We start from the raw sequence: 20697 nt of genomic DNA on the forward strand, positions 1-20697 counted from the left end.
CAACCAAAGGACTGTTGTTTTCCAAACTTCCATTGGAAAGTTTGAAAAATACACATGGAAACGTGACTCACTGCCCCCTCACCAAGGCCCCCCTTTCCTGGTTTCTGTGATTTTTCTCCCAAGAGTTAATTCAAGTCACATTTTCACAGAGAGGGAGGGCAAGGAAATGGCTGAAGGAGGCTGAGGCACTTGGGGAGGAGCTGCAAATGGAGATGTGTGCTGGGGCGGGTGGACAAGGGCGCCATGACTTTCCCACTGCAGAACCGGTGGGGGAGAATTCTGCCTTCAAACACATTGACTCTCAAGGGTGGAGGTATGAGACAGTCATGTGACCACCATCCAAACCAAACCATTTTGAAGGTAGTAGTAAGACAAGATGAACCCTGTGGTGCTCATAGTCTCCCATCCAGAGGGGCTAAGATCAGGACTGAAAGGTGGGTGCTCTGCTTGCCTTGTCTTCAGCTTGTCCATGGCACCCTGCTGTCCTGTGTGCTCCAGGCCTGGGGAGTTACTTCCTGTTCCAAGTTACAACTAAGGCCAGAGACCTCAGAAGTTGGGAGTGGGAAACTCCCCTGAACTCACTCACCTCCAGCGCCCCTCCCAACATGTGTCACCAAGGAGCAGGCACACAGGTATGTGCCTCCCTGTGAGCTGGGGAAGATCCAGGAAAGCCTGCCCCAACAGGGTGTCTCTGGGCCAGGAATTCTCAGTCTGTTCCAGAGAGGCTGGGGAGAGGGAGGGCCTGGTACTGGGCTAAGGGTGAGCAGCCTTCCACTCTCGACAATTCTTTTTTTTTTTAAATTTTTTAATTTTTTTAATATTTTATGTTTTAGTTGTAGTTGGACACAATACCTATATTTTATTTATTTATTTTTATGTGGTGCTGAGGATTGAACCCAGGGCCTTGCACATGCTAGACGAGCGCTCTACCACTGAGCCACAGCCCCAGCCCTCTTGAGAATTCTTAAAGGAGGACTCAGGCATTCCAAGTGGATGTCAGGCTCTACCACTTGCCATCCCTTTTTGATGTCCCAGATGATATTTTTCCTTTTTTGGAGTGCCTCAGATTGCACATGCTAGGCAAGTGCTCCACCACTGAGCCCCAGCCCCAGCCCCAGCCCCAGATGGAATTCTTCATTCTTCCCAACACCATCCTGGCCCCATTCAGCTAGCTTCCTCAGACTTACCCCCTCCGTCTCCCACAGCCAAGGACCCCCCAAGTTCTGTGGCTCTTCCTACAAAGTCTCTCTCCCTCTGAGCTCTGCCTCCAGCTCCCTGTTCTGAGCACCTAGCCTCACCTGGGTGCCTGCAGGCACCTCCCACCTGGCAAGGGCCCCCACCCTTGCCTGGGTCTCATCCTACCCCCCCCCCACCCCCAGAGATGATCTTTCCAAAAGAAAAACCATGTCATGTTTCCACAAGACTTCAAATCAAAGTGGATCTCCGTTGTATCTGGGATACACTCCAAATCCTATGACCTGGCTTGTAAAGCCTGCAGTGCCAGCCCCATCCCTTGCTCTCTAAATGCCAGTAATTCTGACTTTTGCTTCTTTTAAGCCAACCTTCCTGGACTTAGCATATACCTTGCCCTTTGGCCAACTCCTATCGATTCTCCAGGGTCATCTAAAAGTGCCTGGATCAGGTGTCCCCACTGAGCCTCCAACATCCCTTGTCCCACGGTAGTGATGCTATGTATATATATATGTCTTCTCCCATGAGGGGACCTCCTTGAGGGTCAATGTTTTGTGAATCTGGTGATCTTCTGTATTTCCAGCACCGACCACAGGCCCTGGTGCATGTTAGGAACTCCATACGCATTTGTTTTTATTTTTTGGTACTGGTGATTGAACCCAGGGACACTTAACCACTGAGCCGTATCCCTAGCCCTTTTTATATTTTATTTAGAGACACGGTCTTGCTAAGTTGCTGAGGCTGGCTTTGAACTCTTGATCCTTCTTTCTCAGCCTCCCAAGCCACTGGGATTACAGGCATGCACCACCGCGCCTGGCCCTATCAAAACACATTTAGCCCTGTGAATATATATCTTCCTCGTAGCTCCCTCATGAATTGGCCCCTTCAAGGGTCGCAATTTCTCCCTCTACTTCTCCTACACAATCCATTCTTCATCACCTCCTTCTCCCCTCACTGCCTTCATTCACTTGAGCTCCATGTGTGCACTGCATCTAGGCCTCTCTGGGCTCGCAGCCTGGGGCATAGTCACAATAACAATAGTAATGAAGCTACCTATGTGTCAGGGCTTGTTCTAGGCTCTTCCCATCCATTTGATTCCAAGCAGGAGCTAAAAGAAAAAAAGAGGTTGGCCCCAAAACTTGACTTATCTGATGGTTTGGGATGGATCTTTCCAGGAGCTGGTAATTCTGTAGTCAACTCTGGGTAAAGGAGATAGGTATATGCTAGGCCTTCAATAAATGTTTATCAAAGGAAGGAACAATATAATTGCTTACCTTTATAGCAGGTCCTATACCTAGTAAAACATAATCTCCAGGAAGCCCTGGGAGGTGAGCATGGCAAGGTCATTATTTTCATTTTATTGAGGTTTCCAAATGAGTGAGAAGGAACTGCTTCCAGCTGCACAGGTGGTAATGGCCTCTGGTCCAAACTGCCACTCCTCTGAAGGATAGGCAGAGGGGTCTGATGTGGCACAGGGCAGAGAAGAGCTGTGCCAGGCTGGAGGAATCTTTTGAGACCATCCATTCGGTGATTTCAAACCTCATTGGGCATCACAATTTCTTGAGGGAGAGGGCTTTCAAAACTGCCAATGTAAACTGGGCAAGGTGGCACATGCCCATAATCCCAGAGACTCGGGAGGCTGAGGCAGAAAGATCACAAGTTCAAGGTCAGCCTCAGCAATTTAGTGAGACCCTGTCTCAAAATAAAGAACTGGGGCCAGGTGCAGTGGTGCACCCCTGTAATTTCAGCAGCTCTAGAGGCTGAGGCAGGAGGATCAGGAGTTCAAAGCCAGCCTTAGCAACACTGAGGCACTAAGCAACTCAGTTAAACCCTGTCTATAAATAAAATACAAAAAAAAAAAAAAATAGGGCTGGGGATGTGGCTCAGTGGTTGAGTGCCCCTGAGTTCAATCCCTATTACCCACCCTCCCCGCCAAAAACAAACAAACAAACAAACAAACAAAAAAACTGGAAATGTAGCTCAGAGGTAAAGTGCCCCTGGGTTGAATTTCCAGTATCAAACAAAACAAAGCCAGAAAGAAAAATTTTAAAAACTGCCAAAGGAGGTGCTGCCTTCAGGGCAGAGGTGGCTCAGAGGTAGAGCAAGGACATGTGTCTATTGGTACTGAGAATTGAATCCATAGGTGCTTTTACCGCTGAGCCACAGCTCCAGTCATTTTACTTTTTTATTTTGAGACAGAGCCTCACTTAATTGACCAGGCTGGACTCAAAGTTGAGATTGTCTTGCCTCAGCCTCCTGAGTTGCTGGGATTATGGGTGTGTGCCACGGCGTCCAACTTAGAGCGTGTATTTAACATGCTCTAGGTCCTGGGTTCCATCCCCAGCACCACACATACTTTCACATACACAAAACCTGTCAATGACCAAAGTCTTGGATATTTTGATTCAGTGATTGTTCTGGGCTGAGATGGGAATTTTTCAATAAAAAAAAACACTTTTAGGGCTGGGGTTGTGGCTCAGAGGTAGAGCACTCGCCTAGCATGTGTGAGGCACTGGGTTCAATCCTCAGCACCACATAAAGTTGAAGACATGTGTCCACCTATAACTAAAAAAATAAATTTAATAAAAACACTTTAACCTGTCACTTTATAAATGAAGATGCTGAGTTTGGAGTGGGAATTCTAACACAGCTAATAGTTATTGAGTGTTTACAAAGCCAGCCACTGTTGTGAATAGCCGGCACAACAGGGACCACATCAGTTCTTTGGCTCAGGTGAGAAAACAAAGCACTCCAGCATCACACAACCAAGAATCGGAGGGCCTGGGATTCAAACTCTAGAGACCTGGCTTCAAAGCCTACATTCCCCACCTTGACCCCATGGCCGTCCAAGCCAAAGTCACAAGGAAGCTGGTGGTGGAGCCAGACCCAGATCCCAGGTCTCATCTGGGCAGAAAAGTCAGAGAGCTTGTCAAAGGGGGTGAACTGAAGTTAGAGAAGCTGCAGTGCAAGAGAAGGCTGTGATGCTCCCCCATCACAGGGTGGAAGGGCCGTCCTGCTAGGAGGCCATCTTCCTCTACTTCCTCCCCCTCCCAAGGGGAGCCCTGACCAGTCCCAGCTGAGCTGTCACCCTCCCTGTGCTAATTGATGCAACCTCTTAATTGCTGATCACTTGGAAGCAATTAAGCCCAATTAGGGAGCCAGCAGCTAATTAGTGCTCAGCTTCCCACAGCCTCTGGGCATCCCTGGGGTCTGCAGGAACCTGTTACCCACCTCCCCACCCCCATCCCCAAGAAGGAGGATTACGAAAGTGTGGGGCAGGTTGAAACTTCATGCTCTTCTTTGACTCTCCCAAAGATCAAAGGTTGAGCATCTCGGTTTACCCCCCACCTGTAGACCATATGGCAGCTCTCTCAGGTCCCACTAGACACGACTTGCCTTCCGTGACAACCGACAACATTCATATCACTCCATAGTTCACAAGTATTTGCCTCAGCCTCCCAAGTTGCTGGGATTACAGGCGTGTGCCACCGCACCTGGCTCACCTCCATGATTCCTGATGGAACATGGTTGACAGGTGGGACATGAACTGGGCACCTTCTTTTCACATGCTACACTGTGCCAGCTTGTTCCATTTTATCTGCTTTTTCTCTCTGTGCTCACCTGCCTGTTTCTGTTCCAGAGAACCCAGCACCAAATTCAAGAAGTTCTTTCTGGGATCAGAGCACTTGGAATCTGCAGGCGGGGAATCTAGTTCACTCTTCCATCAACTTGCTCTGTGACTTCAAAAAAAAAAAAAAAAAATGACTGCCTTTTTCGGGCCTCAGTTTCCACATCCACAGAGCAAGAGGACCAGAATGAAAGATCTCTCTACTCTTTTTTGTTCTTGTTTTCCTTCCAGTGCTAGGGATTGAACCCAGGGCCTTGCCCATGCCAGGCAAGCACTCTGTCACTAAGCCACATTCCCAATTCCTTTAGATTTCTAAGGCCCTTCCAACTTCCATCCATTTTGCTACAGGAGAAGAAAGAACAAGGGGTTGGGTTTCCCTCTTGCATGTCATGGAGGCCTAGGGTGTGATGGGGATACCCCCTTGGTACTGAAATTGTGGGGGCCCCACAGCTGAACAAGAATGAGATTATTCTGATAGGGACTAGAAGAGGCTGGGAACCCCCAGGTTCCATTAGGGGTTGGAGTTTTGGGGTAAGCAGATATGACGATTACGAGAATATCACTCACTCACACACGCACATAGATTCACATATACTCCTATACTCAGGACCAGGACAGAGAGAAAGTGAAAAGGGATGGATGTTCGGGCCTATTCTCTTGGTCTTGAAGGCAAATAGAAAGAAGGCTGGATACAGTTTCTAGCCTACATCAGAAAGGCCGTTTGCCAGCCTCCCTCCCTCTCAGTGTTGGGCTCACGCAGGACAGGCAGGCAAGCGAGGCTGGGGGAGATGGAAGGATCCTTTCTCCATGTCCTCTGAGGCCTGAGCTATACCCTATGTTCCTTCCTCTTCGTCCTTTTCTGCTTTCTGGGTCTTCCTAAGAGTGCTGAGTCAGACTATCCTGTGTGCTAACCCTGGTTCTGCCATTCATATACCCACCTATGTCACCATGACACTTTTCTTTTTTTTTTTTTTAATATTTATTTATTTTTTTTTTTTTAGTTTTCGGTGGACACAACATCTTTGTTTGTATGTGGTGCTGAGGATGGAACCCGGGCCTTACGCATGCCAGGCGAGCGCGCTACCGCTTGAGCCACATCCCCAGCCCACCATGACACTTTTCTTTAAAATGGGGGATGACAGTATTTCCACAAGCATGTTGTGAGCAATGAGAGAGACGTGCGTATGTGAGTGGAACAGAGGGTGGACCCCGTGGGGGCTCAGTTCCTCCATCCTTCAGGTCCCCTCCCAGGCACAGCAGAAGCCCAGGGGCCAGGGTTGGGAGATTGCAGGAGCCACAGGGCATCCGGTCCCCAGCACCAGGGTCCCTCTGCAGCCTTCCCTTTCCTGTGATGAATCACTGCTCATGGGCCCTGGGGACCCAGGAGTCCCCAGCTTGCCACAAACACTACCGTTGTCATGGAAACCAGGCCTCCCCTTCCTCTTTGGCTGGTTGATTTCACCGCATGGCCTCCCACACTGTGGTTCCTAGATCTCAGCTTTTGACTCTGGATTGACTTAACTGTCTCTCATCTCAGGTCCCCAGGAGAACAGTCTCACCGTCACTCTCATGGTCTGCACTCACAATCCCTCTGGCGGGCCTCTTTCCTCCACGGTGGCCCCACTCCCTTTCTTTCCAAGTTCCTCTGGGAAACTCATAGGCAAACATCTTTCCAGAGGGGTGAGGAGGTGCCTGCCTGTCATCCCAGCGACTGGGGATTCTTAAACAGGAGGATTGCAAGGCCATCCTAGGCAATTCCGCCAGACCCTTTCTCAAATTAAAAAAATTAAAACGGGCTGCAGGAGTAGCTCAGTGGTCGCGCACTCCTAGGTGCAGTCCCCAGCACTGTAAAAGAAGACAAAAAGAAAACATCTCTCCGAGAGGGTTGAGAGAGTCACCCCAGCTGCCTGGGGCCTGGACCCTTGCTCGGGCGTCAGGACCCCATCTGTCCAGCATCAGCTAGACCTCTCAGCGTTGGTGGATGAGATCAGCCAGGGCAAGGGAGGTGGCCCCGGGAAGAGACCGACAGGCGCTGGCGCCACCTGCTGGAGGGGGCCCGGGGACAGCCCCACCTTCTTCCCGATGGGCGTGTCTAGCCCTGAGTAGCAGAAGGCCCTGCCCACGTGTGCTGTCAGGAGAGAAAGTAATCCATATCTTTTGCTCACTCATTCATTCACAAGTATTTACTCAGGGCCGTCTGTGTATCCTCGTGGAACAAGTGATGAAAGTTGCCAGGTGTGATGCACACACCTGTAATCCCAGCAACTAGGGAGGCTGAGACAGGAGGATTGTGAGTTCAAGGCTAGCTTCAGCAATTTAGTGAGGCCCTAAGCAGTTTAGTGAGACCCTGTCCCAAAAGAAAACATTAAAAAATAAATGGCTGGAGATGTGGCTCAGCATCCCTTGGATTCCATTCCCATACCAAAAATAAATAACTAAAAATAAAATAGGGCTGGGGCTGTTTAGCTCGCAGTAGAGCCACATAATTTCAATCCCTAATTCCTGAAAACACACACACAGAGAGAGAAACGTTTTAAAGTGGTGGAAGTTCTCAAAAGGGGAGGCTCAGGGTCAGGGACTGGATGCACCTGACCCAGCTTGCTGTTATGGAAGGGATGATTAAGCTGAATCCTGAATAATAACAACCAACATTTATTAAGCACTTTCTGTGTACTAGACGCTGCTATGTCAGTACTTTAAATGCTTTTCCCCACTAATTGTACAACAATCCCATGAGGTAATTGCTACCATTATCTTCATTTTATAGGTAGGGAAACAGGTTCCGAGGTGCTAGGGAATCTGCAGGCGGTCACAGGTAGTAGGCAGGCTCCTTGTCCAACTACAGGCTCCTGCTTGAAAAGTCAGGTGAAGAAAGTTGTAGCCAGGGCTGGAATCGTTGGCTGTGTGGACAAAGGAGGAGAAATGGGTGAAGGAGATCAAAAAGGAACCCCCAGGCAGGCAGCAGAAAACCTAGGGAGGGACTAAATATTTCTTCTTTTTGCAGTACTGGGGATTGAACCCAGGGCCTTAGCACATGCTAGGCAAGTGCTCCACCACTAAGCTACATCCCCAGTAGAAGCAGAAGGAATTCTGAGAGGACAGAGGCACCAAAGGGTCAGAGGTCAGAAGTCAAATAAGATAAAAACTGAGACTGGACTAGCTCCTACTCACTGGGAGCTCCAGGCAATGTGGAAAGTTGGGGCACAGAAACATAAGGAGGCCAGAATAGGTAGTCTCTCTGCAAAGGTCTGAACATCAGAACTAGGTCATCCAGTAGGTCATGAGTAGTCTACCAAGAATGCCTGAGAGGGCAGTTAACCATCTGGAAAGGCATGCAAGTGCCTCGAGGACACTTGGGACTGGATACGAGAAATAATTGGAGGTCTGGGGACATAATGAAAGTGTAAAACAGCCTGACCTCTGACCCCACAGGCTCCTGAGGGAGCTGGGATAGGGACTAGTGCAAGAAGGTGCAGCTAGAAGAGTACCTTGGGAGAGCCTGGTGCGGTGGTGCATACCTGTAATTACAGCTGCTTGGGAGGCTGGTGAAGGAGGATTGCAAGTTCAAGGCCAGCCTTAGCAATTATGGAGACTGTCTCAAAATTTAAAAAAAACTTAAAAAGGGCTGAGGATACAGCCCTGAACAGAGCACTCTTGGGTTCAATCTCCAGTACTATTTTTTTTTAAATAGTCCTTAACCACTGAACAACATGCCTAGTCCTTTTTGTATTTTATTTAGAGACAGGGTCTCACTGAGTTGCTTAGGGCCTCACTAAGTTGCTGAGACTGGCTGTGAACTCGAAATCCTCCTGCCTCAACCTCCAGAGCCACTGGGATTACAGGCATGCATAGCACCTGGCTCACTCCCCAGTACTTTAAAAAAAAAAAATGTGCCTGGGAGACCATCTTCACCTGCAGTGGCGAGCTGAAAGCAGTTGTACCTGCTAATGAAAGCCCGGTGTTCACATTGAAATTAGCCATGGTGAGAGAATTTCACCATAGAGGTTCATATTTGCCACAAATCACAGCTTTCCCCACTCCTCTTTATTAAACATTTACCAGCATAACAATTCTCCTGTGCCAACTTCACAGAAGAGGAAACTGAAACCCAAAGATAAGGAACGACTTATTCAGAATTACATATGGAATTTTTCCCCCTTTGATCCTTTCAATCAATCATTGACTCAACAAATTTGGAGCCAGTAGTAGTAGTGCACACTTATAACCCCAGGACTTGGGAGGTTGAGGCAGGAAGATCTCAAGTTTTAGGCCAGCCTCTGAAACCTAGTGACACCTGTCTCAAAATAGAAAATAAGGACTGGGGATGTAGTCCAGTGGTATAGCACACACCTAGCATGTGTGAGACCCTGGGTTCAAGTTCCAGTACTACCAAAAAGAAAAGAAAAGGGGCTGAGGATCTAGCTTAGTGCTAGAGTATCCCTGGCTTCAATTCCCAGTACCGAAAAAAAACACAAATAATAATAATTACTATTATCATATCACGAGCCGAGTGTCTCCTCTGTGTTAGGCTTTGGAAAGAAACATCCACTGTCCTGCTGGAAGCTCTTTCAGTCTGGTATAGCACACAGAACATGGAAATTGGCTTTGAACACTGAGGGCCAATTACCAGCAAGGGGCAAATACCAGGTGCTGTAGCCTTGTAGGGGTGCACATCCATCGGCTTGGCCAGGAAGGCTTCTCAGAGGACATGACACAGGTCTGGAGGATGCATTCAAGACAGAGGGAAAGCAAGTGAAAGGCCTAAGAGCCGAGGGCCTGGCAGGAGCCTGCGAGCCATGCATTCCTTGTGCAAGTCTCATTTTGCCAGCAGTGACCGGGAGGAGAGGTTTACAGTCTAGAGATACTTGCTGGGCCACCAGCCAAAAGCTACATCAGTGAGTTAGCACAGTGATCGCATTCCTGAGCCCCAGTCTAGGTGTGGAAATTGAGGAATCCAGTGACAGTATAGGCCAAGCCTTTTGCAGACAGCACCCCCTGGGGGCCAGATGGGGGAGCTGTGAGAGGTTAGGTGACAAAGGGAGGGAAGACATGGAGCAGGGTGTGCGAATGAAATAGGGTAAAAAAGCAGAGAGAGAAGTTGAATATTGGGCAGCGTATGTGGTGGGGAGGAAAGTATAGATGAACATGCACAACTTCCAAAGGGCAACCATGTATTGAGCACCTACTGTGTGCCAGGCGCTGGAACATAGGAGTAGACTAGATCCAGTTCTTGTCCTCAACGGAGCTTCTGATGTATTGGAGTAATAAACATAAGCAGGACGGGTGCAGTAGCATGCCTGTAATCCCTGCAGCTCAGGAGACTTAGGCAGGAGGATCACAAGTTCAAAGCCAGTCTCAGCAACTTGGTGAGGCCCTGTCACTCAGCGAAACCCTGTCTCTAATTTAAATACATTAAAGGGGGGGGGTGCAGAGGATGTGGCTCAGTGGTTAAGCACCCCTGGGTTCAATCCCTGCTACCAAATAAATAGATAGTTACAATATAGTTCTCAGGAATGGTAAAAAAGACACACAAAAGTAACCAGGGAAAATTTCTGGGGGAAAAATGCCATTGAAATTGAAGATGAACAAGCATTATCTTACCCAGGTGAAAGGTGGAGTAACGGGAGGGAGGTTTAGGGTCAGCTGGATAGGAAGACAAGCGCCAGATCATGAAGAACATAACTACAGGAAGGAACCTGAATCTAACGGCAAAGGAAAGCTAATCCAGGGTTTCAAGCAGGAGGGTTTCATGATTTTATTTATTTATTAGAATATACTGAGAATTGAACTCAGGGTCACTCGACCACTGAGCCACATCCCCAGCCCTATAGTCCTATTTTGTATTTTATTTACAGACAGGGTCTCTCTGAGTTGCTTAGTGCCTCACCATAGCTGAGGCTGGCTTTGAACTCACAATCCTCCTGTCTCAGTCTCCCGAGCCACTGGGATTACAGGCATGCACCACTATGCCAGGCTCCCAATCCTTTATATTTTGAGATCGGTTATAGGTTATAACTAACTTGCCCAGGCTAGTCTCAAACTTGGGATCCTCCTGCATCAATCTTTAGAATTACTGGGATTACAGACATAGGTCACCAAACCCAGTTAGATTTCTTCCATTTACTTATTTATTTACTTGGATACTAGAAATTAATTTTTTTGTGGTGCTGAGGATCAAACCCAGGGCCTCACGCGTGCGAGGCAAGCGCTCTACCACTGAGCCCCAGCCCCAGCCCCAGCCCATCCTCAGCCCTTTTTGTTTTTAATTATTTATTTATTTAGAACTCAGGCATTTTGATTTTATTTTTGTTGTTGTTGTTGTTTCTTATTTTGAGACCAGGTCTCACTACATTGGTGTGGGACTCTCTAGGTTGAGGAGGTTGGCCTTGAACTTGCAATCGTCCTGTCTCAGCCTCCCGAGTTATTACAGCACCCTCACACCCAGACAGATTTCTTTTAAATGATCTCTCTGACTGCTGTGTGGAGGGTGGACTGAAGCAGGAAGGGGCAAGGCAAGGACAGAGGCAGGGAGACCAGTTACAGGCAATTTCAGACATGGTGACGATGGCTCACATCGGGAGGGTAGCAGGAGCAGAAGAGTAACAGGAAGTTAATGGACATGGGATTTTTATTTTTTCTTTTGTTTGGTACTCAGGATTGAACTCAGGGCCTTGCACATGCTAGACAATTGCTCTACTACTAAGCCACATCCCCAGTTCTTTTTTTTTTTATATACCTTTATTTTATTTATTCATTTTTATGTGGTGCTGAGGATGGAACCCAGTGCCTCACATGTGCTAGGCAAGTCTCTGCCACTGAACTATAGCCCCAGCCCCCAGGCCCAGTTCTTGGGAAATGTTATTGAGGTTTAGTAGAGAGAACTTGTTGCTAGACCAGATGGGAGGAAATTAGGTGAAAGAGAGAACAGTGAGAAGGCTCCAGATTTCTGGCTTGAGCAACCAGGTGGATGGTGATGTCATTTACCAGAAGCTGGGGGAGGAGCTAGTTCAGACTGGTGGAAACAGAGCCAGAAATTGGGCTTGCAGTTCCCAAACCAGCACCTGTTTCCCTGCGGGGGTTGCTGGGAGGAGGCAGCAACCAGGAGGCAGAATTGGAATTCTCCAATTCAGGGCAGAGGAAGGGGAGTACAAGGAAGAAGCAGGGCAGAAAAAGGGAAGAATAGTAACAATACTAACCTATGTCAGGCATTGTGCTACATGCTTTATATATGTTCAGTGAAATTCTCACAACAAGATCATCTTTCCCGAATTAGCTACCTCAAACCCTTCCACCTTCATATCCTGCTTTTTTTTTTTTTTTTACTTAAAAAAAATTATTTACTGGGTTGGGGATCTACCTCAGTTGGTAGAGTGCTTGCCTTGCATGCCCAAGCACCACCACCACACAAAAATTATTTACTTATTCAGTGGTATTAATGATTCAACCCAGGGGCCTCTACCACTGAGTTAGACCCCAGCTCTTTTTATTTTGAGACAGGGTCTCATTAAATTGCCAGGTTGGCTTTGAACTTGCAGTCCTCCTGCCTCAGCCTCCAGAATCACTGGGATGACAGGTGTGCACCACTGCTATACTGGGGATTGAACCTAGCGCCCTTTGCTTGTTAGGTGAGTGCTCTGCCATGAGCTAAGGTGCCAGCCCAATTTTATTTTTTCTTGTAGCAAGTATCACTGCCAGAAAGGACATTGTCTATTTGTTTACCATTTGCCTCCCCCCCCCCATAGAATATGGGCTCCGTGAGAGGAGGGATTTTATATGTCTTGTTCTCTGATATATCTCTGATGCCAAAGCAGTGCCCAACATAGCAGGTGCTCACTATATATTGACTGAATGGTGAAAATCTTTAAATTCTTGTTAGGTAGTTTTTTTTTGTTGTTGTTATTGTTTGTTTTGATACCAGGGATTAATCCCAGGGGCACTTAACCACTGAGCCACATCCCCAGTCCTTTTTTTACTTAGAGGCAAGGTCTAGCTAAGTTGCTGAGGCTGGCTTTGAACTCGCAATCCTCCTACCTTAGCCTTCCAAGCCACTGGGATTACAGGCATGTGCCACTGTGCTGGGCATTAGATAGATATCATTTCCCTTCAGACCCAAGTTGGTTGGACTTGGATGCCTGTTTCCTTAATTTTTCCCCTCAATAGTGATTCCCAGGGGGTTAGGAGGGAGCTAGACAATAAGCCAATATAAACAGCTGGAGGGGACTCAGGATGACCTAAGGAGTTGATCGGACCTACCAAGATCCCCACCACCTGGGTGTTCATTCTAAATCAGGAATAGACTGATAGCTTGATTGCCCCATCGATACTGGATGTCCATCAGAAGCCGGAGAGGGCCAAGTGGAAGCCTGAGATGATATCTGAGGAGTGTAGGATGGAGCATGGAGCCCTAGCTCAGCAGGGGAAGAGCACTTGTGCCCCAGGGTCAGAACCCAGCCAGGGGCCCCCTCCTGGTAACTGGCCTGCAGTGCCATCTGGTGGCTAAGGCTCAAAAACATGTTTTTTTGAACCTGTCCACTCTAGGGTCTACAAAAAGCTAGCCACCTACCTAACCAGCAAGACTCCTTGGCCACCTCTGCCACCAAGCTCCAGATATCCCTCCAGTTCTCTCCCTTAGAATAAACCTCATCCATCCTTCAGAGGCGACATCGGATACTTCATCCAGGAAGCCTCTCCAATCTGCTCCAGCTCCACAGTGGATTCCTTCACAGCCTCCAAGCACTCACTGGGTATCACTGGCTCTGGGGTCCCAGGCTCTGACATCAGAAAGCTCTGGCTTAGAGCACTGAAGTCTCGACTTACCGGCTGTATGACCTGGGCAAGTCACTTGACCTCTCTGAGACTCAGGTCTCTCATGTTAAGCAGAGAGACAGCAACTCCAGCTTCAAGGGGTTATGAAGATTAAAGCTATGAAGTCTGAAAAGGCTAAGCAAAGATCCTGCACCAAACAGGCATTCAGGAAATAGCAAGTCCTTTCCCATCCTCTGTCTTCCTCTTCCCTTTCCTGAAAAGGAAGTATGATGGAACAGAAGGCAGAAGGGAGTCACAGGACCTGAGTTCTCTAGGCCTTCATCTCTTCTGTAAAATGAGGCCATTAGATAATGAATGAACTATTCACTTACCCACTTCCTCACTCAACTTCTATCCCCCCCACCCATACAGGAGATGGACCCCAAGGGGGTGCTCTACCACTAAGCTACATCCTCAGCCCTTCCAATTTTTTCTTTTTTCTTTCTTTTTAAATTTTGACACAGGATTTGCTAAATTGCTTAGGCTGGCCTCGAATTTGCAATCCTTCTCCTTCAGCCTCCTGAGTTGCTGGGATTACGGGCGTATGCCATCATGCCTAGAACTCATTCAATTTCTATCCCAGCTGGGCATTCTATGCAGAACATCCTGTTCTATACATTATATCCATCAATTCACCTGTGCCAGACTGTTTTTTTTTTTTTTTATTTGTTTGTATGTTTTTTTGGTACCAGGGGTTGAACTCAGGGGCACTCGACCGCTGAGGCACATCCCCAGCCCTATTTTTTTGTATTTTATTTAGAGACAGGGTCTCTCTGAGTTGCTTAGTGCCTCGATGGTGCTAAGGCTAGCTTTGAAATTGCAGTCCTCCTGTCTCAGCCTTCAAACTGCTGGGATTATAGGTGTGCGATACCACACCAGGCTCAGACTGGGCTTTGTCCTTCAGAATCCCCTTCTAATACCTAGCACACAGTGCCTGGAACAGAGAGAGCAGGAAAAACTGCCCTCCACAACCCACCAAAGTCATGTTTACTGCCTATGTGCACGCGCACACACACACACACACACATGCACACAGCAGCCAGGAGAGTACCCAGCCCTGTCTGGCTCCAGGTGTCCCTCCCCCTCCCTCTTCCCAGCCAGAAACCAGAGCTGGCGCCACTGGGTGAGGAATCTAGGGACCAACTGTCACAGGCTCCAGTATCACCTGCCTCCTGGACGCCTGAGTCCAGCCCTGAGTCCCACAGGGACCCTGTCAGCCAGCTGTCCTGGGGGGCCCAGGCTCTACCCCAGCCCCTTGGAGCAACTCTCCCTGGGGAAATCAGACAGTGCAGGGGACCTGGGGGGAATGCTGGGATAGTCCCAGAGGAGGAGCAGACATGTTTGTCTGTCCAGGTCTAAACTGCAGGCTGGGCCTACAAAGCTCTTGGAGATGAGATGAACACCAGAACAGGAGCAGCCACTGCGATGCACTCTCCTCCAACCTCTGGGGCCTTCCAGGTCCAAAGACTGTTTTGCTCTCATATGTTCTCCTCATTGGCCATGTGATCTGGGTCATGTAGGCTAGTTTCTATATCTCAAACAGAGAGCAGGGTTCGTGTCTAACACTTCTTTTGAGTGATCTACAGAATTTTACCTAATATATTGTCAGTTGAAATTAATTAATGAGTCCAGGGCATTCCAAAAAGACAGAGAAAATTTGGCAAGAAGGATGGAGATTAGATAGCCAGGTGGACTTCCCACAAGGAAGGGGTATTAAAAAGAAAAATAGTGACACACATCCTAATCCTAGCTACTCGGGAGGCTGAAGCAGGAGGATTACAAGTTTGAGGCCAGCCTCAACAACTTAATGAGACTCTGTTTCAAAACAAACAAACAAGGGCTGGGGATGTGGCTCAAGCGGTAGCGTGCTCGCCTGGCATGTGTGCGGCCCGGGTTCGATCCTCAGCACCACATACAAACAAAGATGTTGTGTCCGCCGAAAACTAAAATAAATAAATAAATATTAAAAAAAAAAAACAGGTTAGGGATATAGCTTAGTGGTAGAGTACTCTGGAGTTCAATCCCTAGTACCACACACACACACACACACAAAAAAAAAAAACAGACATTAAAATGAAAGGAAAAGGGGCTGGAATTGTAGCTCAGTGGTAAAGCTCTTGCCTAGCAAGGATGAGGCCCTGGGTTTGATCCTCAGCACCACATAAAAATAAATAAACAAACAAACAAATAAATAAAATAAAAGTTAAATTCATTTGGGAGGGAGAAAGGAAAATGGAAACTCCACAAAGCAGAGGAGAGGAGGCTCAGCTGAGCAGGAAAGATGGAGAAGGGATCCTGTAAGGAGCAAGGACAGGGGAGAGATGAGCTCTTGTGTGCCCAGCCTGCTTGGCAGGGAGCCTTGGGAGCAGCCTCCTGTGTCCCCCTTCCTCCCTAAGGTTCTGAGAATAGGACTAGGGAGGGACAAGTGTTAGGTGTAGGTCCCCAGCCCTTGGTACTTAGTGTGTAGACAGCAATAACAGGTGCTCAGAGGACAGAAGGGACAGGACTCCACAGACAAGCACAGCCCGGGTTTCCACTGCTCTCCTGTCCTCTAGCCTCCTACAAACCTCTCTTCACCGCGTCACCTTTCCTGCCCTGCAGTCAGGCCTGTGTGTGTGTGTGTGTGTGTGTGTGTGTATGAGAGAAAGAGATAAAGAGAGAAGAAAGAAAAGAGAGAGGAGAGAGAGGCAGACAGACAGAGTTTGCCTGCATGCCAGTGCATAATGGGAATTATTTTTGGAATTATCCGCTGTTTGGCTGGGATCATTTTATTTCAGCAAGTTGACCTAGAACTGACTTCAAGTGACACATCATGGGTCAGACTCTTCCCCAGCACCTAGCACATCCTATAGGAGCTCAAAAGGAAGTGACTGAGTCAGGCAGATGGAGCATGCCTGTAATCCCAGTGACTTGGGAGGCTGCGGCAGGAGGATCGAAAGTTCCAAGCCAGCCTCAGCAACTTAGGGAGGACCCAAGCAACTCAATGAGACCCTGTTTCTAATAAAATTTATAAAAAGGGCTGGGGATGTGGTGAGGTGGTTAAGTGCCCCTGCATTCAATCCTTAGTACTACCTAAAGTCAACCGCAAGGACAGAATAAGAAGGGCCAAGAAACTGACACTGACTGAACACCTGAGAGGAGCCAGGTATTGGCTAGGGACTTGGCATATGATTTTTATCTTAGAGGTGAGGAAATTGAGGCTCAGAGGTCCAGAACTCCCCAAGGTGGTAGAACTAACTAACAAACAGCATGTTTGGCTCCAGAGCCCTGTCCCTTCCTGTTACACTTTGAAATTTTAAAAATGCAGTTATACTTGGGGCTAGGCCTGGAGCTGGGGCTGAGCGGTAGAGCGCTCGCCTAGCATGCATGAGACCCTGGGTTCAATCTTCAGCACCACATATAAATAAGTAAATAAAATAAAGGTATTGTGTCCACCTACAACTAAAAACTAAATTTAAAAAAATGCAGTTATACTTAATGCATCCTTACTGCCAGGTGTGGTGGTGCACAACAGCACTCCCAGCAACACAGGAGGCCCTAAAGCTATTTAGCAAGACATTGTCTCCAATTAAAGAAAGGGGGCTGGGGCTGCAGTTCTTGATAAAGCACTTGCCTCCAATGTGTGAGGTACTGGGTTTGATCCTCAGTGTTCATCTACAATATATATCCATATATATATATATATATATATATATTTTTTTTTTTTTAAAGAAATGCTACAATAATTTAAATACATACACACATTCACATACACTTACTGAACCTCTGCTGTGGACAGGGTACGTGCTCAGTGCTGGGACATCCAGAGTAGGGGATACAATAGTTAAGATGAGAAAGCTAGCTGGGCACTGTGGCACATGCCTATAATCCCAGCAACTAGGGAGGCTGAGCCAAGAGGATCGCAAGTTTGAGGCCAGCCTCAGCAACTTAGTGGTCCCTAAGCAACTTAGTGAGACCTTGTCTCAAAATAAAAAAATAAGAAGGGCTGGGGATGTAGCTCAGTGGTACAGTGCCCCTAAGTTCAGTCCTCGGTACGGTGTATGGGTGTGAAGGTGAGAGGGCTAGGGGTGTAGTTTAGTGGCAGAGCACCCATCTAGCATGCTAAAGACTTCTGATCCCATCCCCAATACTAGGGAAGAAAAAAAAAGAGGAGAGAGAGTTTGGTCCTCCAAGGTCCTCAAGGAGAGAGATATGCCACCTATACACCTTTCTGTCATAAGGCAAAGAGTAGGGGATTTTTAAAGTAAGGCCTTCTGCTCTCATTGCCATAACCTTAGATTGAGCAGGCAGGGGTGGGGGGAGAAGAGCCCCTGGATAGCAAGGTGGCTTGGCTGTAGCCTGGCTGGCAGGACTGTTAGTGGAGGGGGAACTGAACAAAGGAGCCCATTGGCTTCAGGAAGCAAATGAGAAGCTTGGAAAAAACCCACCCTGCTGGTAGTCTCGGCAGCTCTGGCGACTGAGGCAGGGGTATTGCAAGTTCAAAGCCAGCTTCAGCAACTTGTTGAGGCCCTGAGCAACTCAGTGAGACCCTGTCTCTAAAAGAAAATATAAAAAAGGGACTGGGGGGTGTGGCTTAGTGGTTAAGTGCCCCTGGGTTCAATCCCGGGTACAAAAAAAAGGCAATAAAACAAAACCCACCCCAAACCTGCCTCCTCTAGGTGCCCACCCTCAGGTCCCTCTGTGCTTAGGCACTCCCCCACATGACCTGGAGGCACATGCTACACACACCAAATACACCATGCCACACATCTAAGTGTGCGTGCACATGCACGAGCATGTCCTGCCCTCCGCGTGCCAGATTCACACAGGCTCCTCTCCTGCCTTGGAGGATATTTGCCTGGAGTCGCAGTGTAAGCCCCAGGGTGGACATTTACACACTCAAAGGGCTGATTTTTGCTTGTTGGATCAGTGATGTGGGTCCAGCAGGGACTCGCCTTGCCCACCTTACCCTTCGGCCTGTCCCTTCCCCACTTAGTAGTCATGCCCACTCACACACACTTGTTTCTGCCCTTGTTTTCCACCCTGGCCAAATCCCCATGGCTTCTTTGGTCATTAACCTCCTGCTTTAATTGGCTTATTGGGGAGGAAAGCAGAGGTAGGGCAAATTCAGGGTGGGTGTCTGGGGGGAATCTCATTTCAACCGGGACAGGAAAGCTCAAGCCATCTGGCAACCCTACAAAAATGCCTGACACACAATAAGTCCTATGCAACTATCTGCTCTTTCCATTAATGTGAAAAACGGTCACCTGGTCTTCAATATAAACTTCCCCAGATGAGAGCCCTGTAGTCTCCAGTACCAAGGATCCTCCAATCCAGGTTTCTGGGGACAAGTGTCTGAAACAGTCCACTCTCCAGGGCCCTGTCTTTCTCATTCTTCCTCTTCTACACCTGCTTGATGGCAATAGCACCCAACCCCATAATAAGATTTCTTGTTATCTTCTGTTAAACCCTCCATCCAGGGAACACCCTGCCCCAACTCTGGAGAATTCTAGGGTTCTGGGTCCAGGCTTCTCCTTCCTTGGATCTGCCCAGCAAAGGAGAAAGAGCCCTGCAGTGTTGCAACCCCTCAGCACCTCCAGGGATCCCACCCTTTCCTTGGTGTGCAAAGTCAGTGTTTCCAAGAATCAATTGAGGGAACTGAGTTTAAATTTGCTTAGCCTTTAGGGCCTCAAAGTGCACGGGTCTATGAGGTCATGTCACCCATTTCCCTGCCTCCAAGAAAACTAGCTCAGATTTAAGTTCCCAAGGCACTCTAGAAAAGGACACCTTATCACTGTGGCTCACCCACTCATTCTTTTCTTTTTTTAGTTATATATAACATTATGATACATTTTGACATAATCACAAAAGCGTCGAATATAATTAGCTCTAATTCAGTCTGCAGCATTTTACCCCCTCCCCTTTCTATCTGCCCCTGCTCCTGCTCCTCTCCCTCTACTGATCTTTCTGTAATTTATTTATTTATTTATTTATTTTTAAATCAGTGTATTGTGGATATATTTGTTGTTGTCACTCACCCATTCTTATAAAACTTTTGGAAAGTCTAATCTCAAGCCCTCAAACTGCAGTGTCATTCATTCTCTTGGGAAAGACCCAGAGATAAAAAACGGTAACAAAAAAAAAAAAAAAAAAAAAAAAGAGCCGAAGGCATGGGGTAAAGGGGAGAAGACAGTATTGCGTTGCACCTCAACTTCCCCCAAATGCCTCCTGAAGGTGTCCAACTGTCTGATTCAAGCCTTTCAAAACTTATTTTCAACTCTCACCAAATTCCCAGCTTCAGAGGGGCTAAACTAACGGGTGTTCAGCTGGACAGAGGCGAGCGAAGCAGAGTGGACTGATGCTTGGTGTTGAGAAGCAGATCACCCCCAGACCGGGTTTCCAGCGCAGGCCCGAAGGAAGCCTGGGTTCCCGGCAGACCCCCGGTCTTTGCTCCCTCCGTTGGCTACACCCGAAGTTCAAGGCCTCACCAGGACTTTGGCCGCCTCGCGGCTCTCCGGCCCCTTCTCCCCCGTCTTCCTCCCGCGTCACTCCAGCTTCCCCGCCCATTCCACGGCTCGGAAGGACGCGGACTAACTCACCTCCCAGCCGGCGCCTCTGAGATCTCCGGGACAGGGGGGCCGAGGGGCGGGAGGGGGCAGTCTGCTGCTTAAGGATGGGGAGCCCCATTCTCTGCCAAGGGCCCACGCCCAGCCCGCACCCCCTCCGGGCCCACGGAGCGCCGAGGCCGGTCCTCCCCCCATCGCGGCTGCGGGCTTTGTCTGCCGCCGCGAACCTCTCCCCGCGGCCCGGCCGACTCGACTCCGGCTGCGGGGAGGGGAGCGCGAGGGAGCGGGCGGGGAGGGGAGGAGGGGAGACGGGAGCCGCAGTGACCCGGCGGGGACCGCTCCCGCCCCGGCCCCTTCATTACCATAAGAAAGAGGGCCCGGACGGGCCGGGACCGGGAGGGAGCAGCGCGCGAGGGGGCGAGGAGCGATCGTCCTTTTCACACCCGTCTGTTTCTGCACACTGTCCCCTCTCCCTGTGTCCGCCCCCAGGAAAAATTAGGGACCTCGACTTCCACCCCACCCCTAGCT

General features: G+C 48.6%; 1 long non-coding RNA gene across 1 annotated transcript; it reads right to left on the reverse strand.

Annotated features, from left to right (window-relative positions):
* Positions 1-7455: 7455 nt before the first annotated feature.
* On the reverse strand, positions 7456-20524 carry LOC124077559 (uncharacterized). The gene is made up of 2 exons (XR_006846646.2): positions 20203-20524; positions 7456-7719 (listed from the first exon to the last, which is right to left on the reverse strand). It is a non-coding gene; the product is annotated as an uncharacterized LOC124077559 (long non-coding RNA).
* Positions 20525-20697: the final 173 nt, after the last annotated feature.

Source organism: Marmota monax, unplaced genomic scaffold (genome assembly GCF_021218885.2).
Source record: "Marmota monax isolate L192 unplaced genomic scaffold, Marmota_monax_Labrador192_F-V1.1 WCK01_AAM20220418_F8-fsc00108, whole genome shotgun sequence".
NCBI lineage: Eukaryota > Metazoa > Chordata > Mammalia > Rodentia > Sciuridae > Marmota > Marmota monax.